Source organism: Hetaerina americana, unplaced genomic scaffold, assembly GCF_022747635.1.
Source record: "Hetaerina americana unplaced genomic scaffold, ioHetAmer1.1.p SCAF_142, whole genome shotgun sequence".
In the NCBI taxonomy this organism is placed as follows: domain Eukaryota; kingdom Metazoa; phylum Arthropoda; class Insecta; order Odonata; family Calopterygidae; genus Hetaerina; species Hetaerina americana.
Window position 1 is genome coordinate 452,501 of NW_027286537.1, and position 7,500 is coordinate 460,000.

The window sequence follows — 7,500 nt, forward strand, 5'->3', positions numbered from 1 at the left end:
CAACGCGGAGTAAATGTTATGGCTGGTTGAGAACCGACTTATCCGGAGCGAATCCCATCTGTCCACGGTGACTAACACGGTCAATAATAAGAACGGCTATTATTCCTTTACATGAAAGCCGTTTCCATGAGGATATCACTACCTTTTTATTAAATAAAGGCAATGAAGGGAACGTACAAGTCCAAACAAACGATTAAAAATTGTTTTTTTTTTTGGATATTGCGAAATATGGGCGAGGGAAGGGGATATTTCCATGCCTGGCTTATAATGTCGAGGAAAATGAATTAAGTGTTAAGTAACGATATATATATGTTGAAAGGTTGACTTGGTTTGTAACTGATGTAACGATTTTTGCAATTCTTCCGGGAAAAAATCCGCAAGTGAAGCGAATTTAATGCGCAAATTATTCGCTGAAAACGAATAAATTACTTGGAAAAATTTTCTAAGTGCCGATTAATAATAATAAAGTAAGAAGTAAGGGTAAACTGGGAAGGACATGCAGAGAGAACGTAATCTTTGGAAAATGGTCGAAAATTTTCTAAGTCCCGCAAAAAATCGGCGTTTTGGACCAGTCTTTTTGCCCAGAATCTCCGAAAAACACCGGCGATTGCGCCATTCTGAGCAATGTCCAAGGGGATCCCAAAATGATTTTGACTTATATGTGGAGTATCGCATTGGCGAGTCCAACCGGTCAGCAAATGGCGAGGAAGTGATTCGGGGTTGGTTCTCGGTCTCTTCGGATCTCGCCCACCTCTACCTAGTCCCTTTTGGATTTGGAACACGAAAGTATAAATTTTCGGGCAAATACCGACGCCATGCGGGTTGCCGGGAAACCCCCGGTCGATTCCCGGTGTCGAGTGGGCTCGGAGTCGGTGAAAATTGAACGTTCTCCTCGCGAGAAAATCGAGCTAAGCGTGGTCCCGGTGGGTGATTCCGCCGGGAACATAGCCCATGCAAGCTCCCTGGTTGATCCTGCCAGTAGTCATATGCTTGTCTCAAAGATTAAGCCATGCATGTCTCAGTACTAACCGCTTTAAGGCGAAACCGCGAATGGCTCATTAAATCAGTTATGGTTCCTTGGATCTTACCCACACTTACATGGATAACTGTGGTAATTCTAGAGCTAATACATGAAACTCGTGCCTCGACCAGTGATGGAAGGGGTGCTTTTATTAGAACAAAACCAATCGGTCGGTCTTCCGTCCGTTGCCTTGGTGACTCTGAATAACTTTTGGCTGATCGCACGGTCTGAGCGCCGGCGACGCATCTTTCAAATGTCTGCCTTATCAACTTTCGATGGTAGGTTCTGCGCCTACCATGGTTGTAACGGGTGACGGGGAATCAGGGTTCGATCCCGGAGAGGGAGCCTGAGAAACGGCTACCACATCCAAGGAAGGCAGCAGGCGCGCAAATTACCCACTCCCGGAACGGGGAGGTAGTGACGAAAAATAACGATACGGGACTCATCCGAGGCCCCGTAATCGGAATGAGAACACTTTAAATCCTTTAACGAGGATCTATTGGAGGGCAAGTCTGGTGCCAGCAGCCGCGGTAATTCCAGCTCCAATAGCGTATATTAAAGTTGTTGCGGTTAAAAAGCTCGTAGTCGGAGGTGTGTCTCGGACGGTCGGTTCGCCGCTTGTCGGTGCTCAACTGGCCGGTCCGGACGTCCTGCCGGTGGGGTCCGCGAGGCTCCGTTATCCTTCTTTGGTCCTCTTCACCGAGTGCCTTGGTGGGCCGGCACGTTTACTTTGAACAAATTAGAGTGCTCAAAGCAGGCCGTTGGTCGCCTGAATACTGTGTGCATGGAATAATGGAATAGGACCTCGGTTCCATTTTGTTGGTTTTCAGAACTCGAGGTAATGATTAATAGGGACGGACGGGGGCATTCGTATTGCGACGTTAGAGGTGAAATTCTTGGATCGTCGCAAGACGAACCGATGCGAAAGCATTTGCCAAGAACGTTTTCGTTGATCAAGAACGAAAGTTAGAGGTTCGAAGGCGATCAGATACCGCCCTAGTTCTAACCATAAACGATGCCAGCTAGCCATCCGCCGAAGTTCCTTCTATGACTCGGCGGGCAGCTTCCGGGAAACCAAAGCTCTTGGGTTCCGGGGGAAGTATGGTTGCAAAGCTCAAACTTAAAGGAATTGACGGAAGGGCACCACCAGGAGTGGAGCCTGCGGCTTAATTTGACTCAACACGGGAAACCTCACCAGGCCCAGACACCGGTAGGATTGACAGAATAAGAGCTCTTTCTTGATTCGGTGGGTGGTGGTGCATGGCCGTTCTTAGTTGGTGGAGCGATTTGTCTGGTTAATTCCGATAACGAACGAGACTCTGGCCTGCTAACTAGGCGTCGGAATCTATTATGCTTCCGACGTAGCTATCTTCTTAGAGGGACAGGCGGCTCCTAGCCGCACGAGATTGAGCAATAACAGGTCTGTGATGCCCTTAGATGTTCTGGGCCGCACGCGCGCTACACTGAAGGAATCAGCGTGTCCTCCCTGGCCGAAAGGCCCGGGTAACCCGCTGAACCTCCTTCGTGCTAGGGATTGGGGCTTGCAATTGTTTCCCATGAACGAGGAATTCCCAGTAAGCGCGAGTCATAAGCTCGCGTTGATTACGTCCCTGCCCTTTGTACACACCGCCCGTCGCTACTACCGATTGAATGATTTAGTGAGGCCTTCGGACTGGTGCGCGGCGCTCGCCGCCTCAACACCGGTGGCGCCGATGTTGCTGGAAAGATGGCCAAACTTGATCATTTAGAGGAAGTAAAAGTCGTAACAAGGTTTCCGTAGGTGAACCTGCGGAAGGATCATTACAGCTTTCGATTATAAAATCGTAGCTTTGGAACGAATTGGTGAAGAGAAAAAGGGACAAAGAAGGCGAGCAGTCGGGTGCCCGGCTTTCAAAAGCCGGCTTTAAAAGACACACGCCCAACTCGCTCGCAAAGAAGGGAAAAAATTCCCAGTTTGTATGTTTCGATGAAACGAATTTTTTACATAAAATGAAATGAAAGAAAGAAATTCTAAACGGTGGATCACTCGGCTCGTGGATCGATGAAGAACGCAGCTAACTGCGCGTCGAATTGTGAACTGCAGGACACATGAACATCGACGTTTCGAACGCACATTGCAGCCCTCGGATTTTGTTCCCGGGCTACGCCTGGCTGAGGGCCGGCAATTCAGTTCGCGAACGGAAACGTTTGCGTACTGGGGCGACGAGCATCCCTCGCTGGGATGGATCGTCGCCCGGATTGATAGGGGGCTCTGCGGGAGATTGGGCGAGACCCGTCCCCGCCGGTCGAGGTGAGACGCTTCGTTATTTTTTGACGGCGTTCGCCTGCGGATCGGTGGGGGCTCGGTTATTACTCCCTCTCCACGGGCAACTATATCATTTGGGCCGACCTCAGAGCAGGTGAGACCACCCGCTGAATTTAAGCATATTAATAAGCGGAGGAAAAGAAACTAACCAGGATTCCCTTAGTAACGGCGAGCGAACAGGGATCGACTCCAGGGCCAAAGCTCGCGCCCCCCGCGGGGCGCCGAGCGCTGTGGCGTTTGGGAGCGTCCAATTTCCCGAGGGGCGCCGGAGAGTCCAAGTCCCTCTTGAACGGGGCCACGGCCCGGAGAGGGTGCCAGGCCCGTGCGACCTCCGCGCTTGCCTCCCGGGAGGGGCGCTCCTCAGAGTCGGGTTGCTTGAGAGTGCAGCCCAAAGTCGGTGGTAAACTCCACCTAAGACTGAATACGGCCACGAGACCGATAGCGAACAAGTACCGTGAGGGAAAGTTGAAAAGCACTTTGAAGAGAGAGTTCAAGAGTACGTGAAACCGTTTGGGAGTAAACGGGTGGTACCCGAAATTTCGAAAGGGGAGATTCAGGTCTCGCCGGCGACGGGCGAGGGTCGCTTGACGGATGGCGCGCCGGCGGGCGGGGGGTGACCCCCGTCACAGGCGCGTCACCCGGTGGCCCTCGAATGTTCGTCGTCGGTGTGACGCACTTCTCCCCGAGTAGGACGTCGCGACCCGTCGGACGCCGGCCCCAAGGGCCCGGGTGGAGTCCCGCCCGCTCTCGAGCGGAAAAGGACCCCGGGATCCCAGGCCGGATGTCCGACGGTAGGAAGCGAAAGTCGACGCGCCGCAAGGCGTCCGGCCCTCCGCGAGCACCCTCGGGGGTTAGGGTTCCGGACCCGGTCCGATCCCTTTCCCACCGTGGGGCTGTCCGCGAACCGTGAGGTGTCCTCGGACGGCGTCGAAAGTTTCGAGTCCGCGACGCTACGGCTTGGATGGTCCACCCGACCCGTCTTGAAACACGGACCAAGGAGTCTAACATGCGCGCGAGTCGTTGGGTCGGACACGCTCCGCTAAACCCATAGGCGCAATGAAAGTGAAGGCCGCCGTTCCGGCGGCCGAGGGAGGACGGGGTCGTTCGCTCGCTCCGGCGGGCGTCGGTCCCCGCACCCCAGGGGCGTCTGATCCCTCATTGCGAGGGGAGGCGCACCCAGAGCGCACACGTTGGGACCCGAAAGATGGTGAACTATGCCTGGCCAGGACGAAGTCAGGGGAAACCCTGATGGAGGTCCGTAGCGATTCTGACGTGCAAATCGATCGTCGGAGCTGGGTATAGGGGCGAAAGACTAATCGAACCATCTAGTAGCTGGTTCCCTCCGAAGTTTCCCTCAGGATAGCTTGCGCTCGGAGGAGAGTCTCATCCGGTAAAGCGAATGATTAGAGGCCTTGGGGCCGAAACGGCTTCAACCTATTCTCAAACTTTAAATGGGTGAGAACTCCGGCTTGCTCGATTTATCGAAGCCGGAGACGGGGTCCCCTCGGGGGCCCCTGGGATCGGAGTGCATAGTGGGCCACTTTTGGTAAGCAGAACTGGCGCTGTGGGATGAACCAAACGACGGGTTAAGGCGCCCGAATCGACGCTCATGGGAAACCATGAAAGGTGTTGGTTGCTTAAGACAGCAGGACGGTGGCCATGGAAGTCGGAATCCGCTAAGGAGTGTGTAATAACTCACCTGCCGAAGCAACTAGCCCTGAAAATGGATGGCGCTGAAGCGTCGTGCCTATACCCGGCCGTCGCCGCAGGGCGGACTCGGCTCCGAGTCGAGTGCCGCTTGACGCGGCGACGAGTAGGAGGGTCGCGGCGGCGTGCGCAGAAGGGTCTGGGCTCGAGCCTGCCTGGAGCCGCCGTCGGTGCAGATCTTGGTGGTAGTAGCAAATACTCCAGCGAGGCCCTGGAGGACTGATGTGGAGAAGGGTTTCGTGTGAACAGCCGTTGCACACGAGTCAGTCGATCCTAAGCCCTAGGAGAAATCCGAAGCTAACGGCGATAGAAAAAATTTTCATAAGCAAAATGATCCATCGGTCGGGCGAAAGGGAATCCGGTTCCTATTCCGGAACCCGGCAGCGGAACCGTTGTTTGTCGGGCCCTCACAAGGGGTTCGTCAGGGTAACCTAAAAGAGCCCGGAGACGTCGTCGGGAGCCACGGAAAGAGTTTTCTTTTCTGCATGAGCGTTCGAGTTCCCTGGAATCCTCTCGCAGGGAGATAGGGTTTGGAACGCGAAGAGCACCGCAGTTGCGGCGGTGCCCGTGATTTCCCGACGGACCTTGAAAATCCGGGAGAGGGTCACGTGGAGGTGTCGCGCCGGCTCGTACCCATATCCGCAGCAGGTCTCCAAGGTGAAGAGCCTCTAGTCGATAGAATAATGTAGGTAAGGGAAGTCGGCAAATCGGATCCGTAACTTCGGGATAAGGATTGGCTCTGAGGGTCGGGGCGTGTCGGGCTTGGTCGGGAAGCGGGTTGATAGCTGACGTGCCGGGCCTGGGCGAGGAGAATCGGTGCGTTCGCGCGCCGTGGATCCGAGTTCGGTCCCGTGCCTTGGCCTCCCGCGGACCTTCCTTGCTGCGAGGACGCGCGTGGCGACCCCGTGGTACGTCGTTCGTGCCATTTGGGGCCACCGCCCGCGCGCCACTCTTCGGCCGCCATTCAACGACTGGCTCAGAACTGGCACGGACCGGGGGAATCCGACTGTCTAATTAAAACAAAGCATTGCGATGGCCCCAGCGGGTGTTGACGCAATGTGATTTCTGCCCAGTGCTCTGAATGTCAAAGTGAAGAAATTCAAGCAAGCGCGGGTAAACGGCGGGAGTAACTATGACTCTCTTAAGGGGCTGAGGAACCAACCAGTCTAACTGGGGGGAGAGCCTCAGAATCCCATATGCCAATCCCCACGTCCACGTCGTGAGAGTCGGGCAACACCTGTGCTGAACAGGTGGCTAACGGGGATGGCTTTTGGTGCGACCAGAAGATTCCGGTCATCTAGCCACGAGGGGGCAGCCCCCCCAAGCGACCTGCCCTGCCTTCGTACCTGAAGGTGGCTAGAGCACGATAAAACTTCAGTAGGGAGGTACAGGGGGTAAAACCCCGGGTCACGGTGGGTTGCCAGCCCGCCGAGATCTAAACAAACCTCAGGTCCGAGAAATCAGAGTAGATTTGGGGACCCCGGTGGGGCCCAACCGGCAGAGCCTCGGACTGCCGGTACTGAGGTTAATCGCCAGAGGGACCGAGTTAATGCAGCGGAAGACTCCTCGATAAATCCTATCGTCCAATTCACATGTCCTGACTGCCAACGCTTATTCAACTCTAAGATCGGCCTTGGAGTGCATCGGAGGCAGAGACACCCTGATGAAGCTAATATAAACATCGATCTACCCTGGAAGAAGAAGCGCTGGAGCGAGGAGGAGACGGAGCTGATGGCAGCAGCAGAAGCTCAAGCATTACTTGATGGTTCTACTAAAAACATCAATAAGTACCTACTAGACAAGATGGTTCTCCAAGGCAGAAGCCTTGAAGCCATAAAGGGGGCTCGGAAGAAACCCGAGTACCGGGAGCGCGTGTCTCAACTAATTGCCGAACTTCGGCCCAGTGAGAACTCGAAAACATCTGAACTCCCAGTTGCAAAACCAACCCCTCAGCAGTTACTTATGCCACAGACACCAGCTGCTGATAATTCTGGAGGAAGAAAAACTGCCACCTCGGATATGACTAAGGTGAATGTATTCCATAGAGCTATTGAAAATCTCCTCCCCAACATACGGAACATTACATCGCACAAGGCGCCTGACCTAGTCAAGATCGCCGAAGCCGTATTAAGAGGAGAAGTCAAAGACCCTGAGGATCTAAAATGGATAGATGAAGTATTCCCAATAAAATCAACCTCGCCGAAGAGATATAAAAGCAGCCCCGCTAGTAGTAAGATGGCGCGGTGGCGCAAGAGGCGGAGGGACTATGCAGCCACCCAAAAACTCTTCAAAAAGAACATGGGCAGAGCCGCCAAAATAATCCTGGACGGCCGAGTAAAGGCAGACATGCCAACTCTCGAGGCAATGAAGAACTACTGGCAGCCCATCTTCTCTTGCGACCCTCCCACTGATCACTCCGTGGAGGAAATCAGAGGAGAAAGGAAAGATCTGCAGTGGCTTGCTGATC

At 54.1% G+C, this 7,500-nt stretch overlaps 2 non-coding genes and 1 pseudogene across 2 annotated transcripts; all 3 read left to right on the forward strand.

The window, feature by feature from the left end:
- The first annotated feature begins 959 nt into the window (after positions 1-959).
- LOC139686498 (small subunit ribosomal RNA) lies at positions 960-2,824 on the forward strand. The gene has a single exon (XR_011700402.1). It is a non-coding gene; the product is annotated as a small subunit ribosomal RNA (ribosomal RNA).
- Positions 2,825-3,027: 203 nt separating this feature from the next.
- LOC139686587 (5.8S ribosomal RNA) lies at positions 3,028-3,182 on the forward strand. The gene has a single exon (XR_011700473.1). It is a non-coding gene; the product is annotated as a 5.8S ribosomal RNA (ribosomal RNA).
- Positions 3,183-3,406: 224 nt separating this feature from the next.
- Positions 3,407-7,500, forward strand: part of LOC139686569 (large subunit ribosomal RNA) — a 7,858-nt pseudogene continuing 3,764 nt past the window's right edge.